Source organism: Ovis aries, chromosome 21 (assembly GCF_016772045.2).
Source record: "Ovis aries strain OAR_USU_Benz2616 breed Rambouillet chromosome 21, ARS-UI_Ramb_v3.0, whole genome shotgun sequence".
Lineage (NCBI taxonomy): Eukaryota > Metazoa > Chordata > Mammalia > Artiodactyla > Bovidae > Ovis > Ovis aries.
In genome coordinates, this window is record NC_056074.1 from 24,208,918 (window position 1) to 24,216,239 (window position 7,322).

General features: G+C 39.1%; 1 pseudogene; it reads left to right on the forward strand.

Annotated features, from left to right (window-relative positions):
* Positions 1 to 372: 372 nt before the first annotated feature.
* On the forward strand, positions 373 to 1,309 carry LOC101122477 (olfactory receptor 10G9-like; annotated as a pseudogene).
* Positions 1,310 to 7,322: the final 6,013 nt, after the last annotated feature.

The window sequence follows — 7,322 nt, forward strand, 5'->3', positions numbered from 1 at the left end:
GAAGCCTGGCGTGCTGCAGTCGATGGGGTCACAAAGATTCAGACATGACTCAGCAACTGAACTGAACTAGCAATATTTATGATACAACAGTGGAAATTTAAAATTGATTTCTCCTATTTTTTTACATATATCTGTGTGTGTTTCTGTCTCTATGTGTGAGAAAGAGTAAGAGAGGTAAGAGAGGGAGAAGACAGAATCATTCTATCCTTTTTTTAAAAGGTGACTTGTTATAAACAAAGTTGGTATGATCCTAGAACTATGTAGCATATATGATGCAATTTTTGTATAGAAAATGTGTTCTCAGTTCTTGATTAAATGCTGGGTGCTCTTGGTATTCCCATAGAGAGAAAGAGAGATCAAAAGCCTGGAGAAATGACAAACATGAGCGTAGTGACAACGTTCATCCTCACGGGCCTTCCCCATGCACCAGAGCTGGACACGCTCCTCTTTGGAATCTTCCTGGTGATTTATGTCCTCACTGTGGTGGGGAACCTACTCATCCTGCTGGTGATTATAGTGAATCCCCACTTGCACACCCCCATGTACTACTTCCTGAGCAACCTGTCCCTCATTGACATGTGGTACTCCACAGTCACTGTGCCCAAAATGCTGATGACCCTGGTGTCCCCAGAAGGCAGTCCTATCTCCTTTCCCAGCTGTGTGGCCCAGCTCTACTCCTTCCACTTCCTGGGCAGCACCGAGTGCTTCCTCTACACCGTCATGGCCTATGACCGCTTCCTGGCCATCAGTCACCCGCTCAGGTATTGCCAGCATGATGAGTGGGAGGACGTGTGCCATCCTGGCCACAACCACGTGGCTCAGTGGCTCTGTGCACTCTGCTGCCCAGACCACACTGACGTTCCGTTTGCCCTTCTGCGGGCCCAACCAGATCCAGCATTACATCTGTGATGCACCAGCCATCCTCAAACTGGCCTGTGCAGACACGTCCACCGTGGAGATGGTGATCTTTGTCAGCATTGGGGTGGTGGCCTCAGGCTGCTTTCTTCTGATAGTGCTGTCCTACACATCCATCGTCCATTCCATCCTGAAGATCCGCACGTCAGAGGGAAGATGGAGAGCCTTCCAGACCTGTGCCTCCCACTGCATTGTGGTCCTTTGCTTCTTTGGCCCTGGTGTTTTCATTTACCTCAGACCAGGCTCCAAGGAGGTTGTGGACAGAATTGTGGCTGTTTTCTACACTGTTATGACACCCCTTCTGAACCCTATGATCTACACCCTGTGGAACAAGGAAGTGAAGAAAGCTCTGTTGAAGTTTAAAGACAAAGTAGTGTACTCACAAAGCAAATAAGCTATATTATGTAGATACACATATTTAAAAAACTTAGTAATATAATTTAATCATCAACAAGAAATGTATTATATTTATAGTTCTCATTATGAAATTTTATCTAAATCAGCTACTCAGGGATATTTGCTTGACTAATTTTTCTGAGGAATTTTAAAGGCCATATTAGGTTTTTTAAACATGAGATTTCAGTTTACTGGGCTTCCTTGGTGGCTCAGATGGTAAAGAGCCTGCCTACAATGCAGGAGACCAGGGTTTGATCCCTGGGTCAGGAAGAACCCCTGGAGAAGAGAATGATTACCCACTCCAGTATTCTTGCCTGGAGAATTCCTGGACAGAGGAGTCTGTCAGGCTACAGTCTATGAGGTCAAAAAGAGTCAGACACGACAGACCAACTAACATGTTAACACACTTTCACACTTGCGGTTTATTAATTTAGTGAAACCAAGGCACATATCATATTATCTTAAACTGCATAGTTCCTTGCAATGAAATTTGGTTTGACCTTTTCTATTGAATATCATTTAAAAAATCTGTTGCAGTGTAGTTAATTTCTAATATGTTAATTTAAGGCATAGAGCATAGCGATTCAGTTATACATATACATATATTCATCCTTCTTCAGATTCTTTTCCTATGTAGGTTATTACAGGATAGGAGTGGAGTTCCTTATGCTGTATCATAGGTCTTTATTCATTATCTATTTTATATATAGTTGTGTCTGAATGGACAAGTTCCCAATTGGGACAGAAGTACATCAAGGCTGTATATTGTCACCCTGCTTATTTAAATTATACGTTGAGTACATCATGCGAAATGACAGGCTGGATGAAGCACAAGCTGGAATCAAGATTGGCAGGAGAATTATCAGTAACCTCAGACATGCAGATGACACCACCCTTATGGCAGAAAGCAAATAGGAACTGAAGAGCCTCTTGATGGAAGTGAAAGAGGAGAGTGAAAAAGCTGGCTTAAACCTCAACATTAAAAAAACTAAGATCAAGGCATCCGGTCCAATCACTTCATGGTAAATAGATAGGGATACAATGGAAACAGTGACAGACCTTTATTTTCTTGGGTTCCAAATCATTGCAGATGGTGACTGCAGCCATGAAATTAAAAGACGCTTGCTCCTTGGAAGAAAAGCTATGACCTTTCTAGACAGCATATTAAAAAGAAGAGACATTACTTTGCCAACAAAGGTCCATCTAATCAAAGCTATGGTTCTTCCAATAGTCATGTATGGATGTGAGAGTTAGACCATAAAGAAAGCTGAGTGCTATTGAATTGATGCTTTTAAACTGTGGTGTTGGAGTAGACTCTTGAGAGTCCCTTGGACTTCAAGAAAATCTAACCAGCCAATCCTAAAGGAAATCAGTCCTGAATATTCATTGAAAGGACTGATGCTGAAGCTGAAACTCCAATACTTTGGCTACTTGATGCAAAGAACTGACTCATTGGAAAAGACCCTGATGCTGGGAACAATTGAAGGCTGGAGGAGAAGGGGATGACAGAGGGTGAGATGGTTGGATAGCATCACTGACCTGATGGGTGTGAGTTTGAGTAGGCTCTGGGAGTTGGTGAAGGACAGGGAAGCCTGGTGTGCTGCAGTCCATGGGGTTGCAAAGAGTTGGACATGACTGAGTGACTGAACTGAACTGATATGAATGTTAATCCCAGGCTACTAACTATTATCTCCCACCCGACCTTGTTTCCTCTTTGGTAACTATAAGTTTATTTTTGGAATCTGTGAATCTATTTCTGTTTTGTAAATAAGTTCACTTATATCATTAAAAATATATAAAAATACCACTTTCTCTATCCATGTGTCCATGGACATTTAGGTTGGTTCTATGTCTTGGTTATTCTAAAATAGTGTTGATATGAACATTGTAGTGCCTGTATCTTTTCAAATTATGGTTTTTCTCTGGATATATGCACAGGAGTGGGATTACTAGATCATGTGATATTTCTATTTTTTCTATTTTAAGGAGTTCCATACTGTTCTCCATAGAAGTTTTGGAAATTCACATTCTCACCTTCTCCACACTCTCTCCAGCGAGGATGGCTGTTCTGATCAGTGGGAGGTGATACTTCATTGTAGTTTCCATTTGCAATTCTCTAATTACTAGTGATGTTGAGTATCTTTTTATGTGCTTTTGGCACTCTGTATGCCTTCCTTTTGGAGAAGGCAATGGCACCCCACTCCAGTACTCTTGCCTGGAAAATCCCATGGACAGGGGAGCCTGGTGGGCTGCAGTCCATGGGGTCGCTAAGAGTCGGACACGACTGAGCAACTTCACTTTCACTTTTCACTTTCATGCATTGGAGAAGGAAATGGCAACCCACTCCAGCGTTCTTGCTTGGAGAATCCCAGGGATGGGGGAGCCTGGTGGGCTGCCATCTATGGGGTCGCACAGAGTCGGACACGACTGAAGCGACTTAGCAGTAGCAGCAGCACGCCTTCCTTTGGACTTCCCAAGTGGCTAAGTGGTTAAGAATCTGCCTGCCAATGCAGGAGATGCAGGAGATGTGGGTTCAGTCCTTGGGCATGAAAGATCCCTTGGAGGAGGAAGTGGCAACTCTCTCCAGTATTCTTGCCTGGATAATCCCATGGACATGAGAGCCTGGCAGGCTACAGTTCATGAGGCTGCAAAGAGTTGGATACAACTGAATGGCTGAGAATGCAGCATGCAGGCCTTCCTTTGAGAAATGTGTGTTTAGATTTTTGCCCATTTTTTGATTGAGTTGCTACTGTTTTTTTGACATAGAGTTGCTTGCATATTTTAGATATGAATCCTTTGACAATCACTTCATTGGCAAGTATTTTCTCCCATTCCATGGCTTGTCTTTTTGTTTTGTTTATAGTTTTCTCTGCTGTGCAAATGCTTTTAGTTAAATTAGGTCCTATTTGTTTGTTTTTGCTTTTATTTTCATTACTCTAGTGGTGAATAGGAAAGCTACCTCTGTGATTTATGTCTGAGTGTTCTGACTTTATTTTCCTCTAAGAGTTTTGTAGTGTCCAGCCTTATATTTGGGTTTTTGAACCATGTTGACTTTATTTTTGTGTTAGAGAGTGTTCCAAACTAATTCTTTTACATGTAGCTTTCCAGTATTCCCAGAACCACTTATGAAGAGACTGTCTTTTCTCTACTGTATATTCTTGCCTCCTTTGTCATAGATTACTTGGCCATACATGTGTGGATTTATTTCTAAGCTTTCTATCTGGTTCCATTGGTCTAAATTTCAGTTTTTGTATAGTACTGTACTGTTTTGATTACTGTAGCTTTGTATTATAGTCTGAAGTCAGGGAGCCTGATACCTCCATCTTCATTTATCTTTGTCAGGATTGGTTTGGTTCTTCAGAGTCTTTTCTGTTTCCTTATAACTTAAATATTTTTTTACTCTAGTTTTGTGAAAAATGTCATTGGTCATTTGATAGGGATTGCTAAGAATCTGTAGATTGCCTTTTGACATATAACACTAGTAATGGGTATACAAAATAATATTTCAATATTGGTATATATTGCAAAATACCACAGTAAGCTTAGTTAACATTTGTCAAAATTCAGTGACAATTTTTTTTTATTTTGTAAGAACTTTTAAGATCTGTTATTTAGCAACATTCAAATATAAAATAGAATGTTATTAAGTATGATCACCACATTGTTTGTGCTGTCCCATGACTTATTTATTTAATAACTGGAAGTTTTCACCTTTTGACCTCCTTCATTCATTTTGCTCACTCTCCATCACCTGCCACTACCACATTAGCAATTACTATTCTGTTTTTTATATCTATAAACTTGACTATTTGTTGTTGTTGCTGATTCCACATACATGTGTGATCATAATATATTTATCCTTGACTTAGTTCACTTAGTTTAATGTCCTCAAGGTCTGTTCATGTTGTCACAAATGGCAGGATTGCCTTCTTTCTCATTGCTAACTTATATTAAATATCCCAATATATATATGTGTGCATGTGTGTGTGTGTGTGTGTGTGTGTGTACACATATATACACACACATATATATACTGTGGTGAAATATATCTATATCTATATATCACAGTCAAGAATGAAAGATAAGGTATTCCCTACAGTAACAACATAAGCATTGTACTCTGAACATTTTTCCTAGCCTTCCTCAAATGGATCCATGTTCTTTCCATAGAGTAATTAGGAAAGGAAAATACCACACCATTTTAAATTTCTTAAGTTTTGACTTTGCCAGCTGATAAATGGAGCGCTAAACCAAGTCCACCTTGGAAGAATACTTTACCCTGCAATTAATTCCTAGTTCATAAGTGTGGAGTAGGAATTGATATCTCAGCATCTAAGAGGGTCTTCTTGTTGGCTTTCTGACCCTGGAGTAAGTAGGAGCTGTTCTAGGCCATGTGGAAGTCCTTGGTCTTCCCACTTTCAAGAAGAGTCATAAAAACTTTTGGTTTTTGAGGAGACTCACAGAGATTAATACTACTATCAAAAATTAGAAAGATTCAGGATGAAAATTTTGATTACATTCCTATTTAACTCTATAGGTGCAGAATGATACAGAATCATAGATTTAATGGAGTAGTGACTAAAGTCACAACTCCTGATCTAGATGTGGTCTGATTAGTGTGTGTTAGGGCAGCCATGAGCAAGGTGATCTCCAGCTGTTAATCACTTCTAATTTGTGAAAATTTCCAAAACACAATCTCATGCATAAAAAATTTTCATATACATAATAGTTACATGCATAACACACATATTTCATAATGCTAAAATGAGATATGTGTGAACATGATCCAGTTTGAAAATAAAATGTTGCTTGAACCCCTGGAGGATCCTTTGCGATTTTCTCCCATAGTAATCTCTTCTCTTGTTGTGAGAGATAATAACTACTCTGACATTACTGTTAGCACTCCCACTGATTTTCTTTTACCAATAAGTTTACCAACTATGTTTCATTCCTGTTTTGAACTCATATAAATGGAACCATGCAGCAGCATTTTAACCTAAAAATTATGTTTAAAATATTTGACTTTGGTGTCTGTACTTAAAAATTTAAAAAAATTCTGTAGTATCTGTTTTATGAATAAAACTTTTTTTCCTCTGCCTTTCTGTGCTTCCTCTCTCTTCACACTGAACAACAATGTGAAAACATCACATAATATCTTCTGAACAATAGGTTTTTTTTTTTTTTTGCCTAAAGAAATTCTCTTGGTAATTTTTGCAAGGCAGGTCTGTTGGCAACAAATTTGTTTGTCTGAGAAAGTCATTATTTTACTTTCGAGTTGGAGGATAATAATATTGGGTTTAGAAGCCCCAGGTGATAATTTTTTTCAACACTTTAAATATTTCACTCCACTCTTTTCTTGACTGCATGGTTTCTAATCATATTTCCTCTAAAATTCAGAGTGGTTTATGCATTTTGAATCTTAGGTCCTTATCAAATAGATATTTTGAGATTATTTCTCTCATTCTATGTGCTGTTTTTTACCTTCTTCATGATGTCTTTTGGAGGATGTCTTATTTTGAGCAGTGTGGAAAGTTGAGGAGCCTGATATTTTCTGACTAATAAGGAAATCTTCTCTATTAAGTATAGCATCTTACTTGACTTAAAATTTTTTTTAAAATCTAAAACAATCATAGTTTTATTACAGTGTTGCAATGTACTTTTATTACAAAGTTTCAATTGCCTATTGGGTAACTGAAGATCAGCTATTAGTATACATATATCCCCTCCTTCTTGAGCCTCTATCCCACCAGCTCCCCATACCACCCCTCTAGGTCATCACAGAGCACGGAGCTGAGCTCCCTGTGTTATAAAGCAGGTTCCCACTAGCTATCTGTTTCATACATGGCGGTGAAGCAATGCTTCTTTCTTGATACTTCCCACCCTCCCCCTTCCCCCACTGTGTCCACATGTCCATTCTCTACATCTGAGTCTCTATTCCTACCCTGAAAATAGTCACGTCTGCACCATCTTTCCAGACTTCATGTGTTAGTCGCTCAGTCATGTCCAACTCT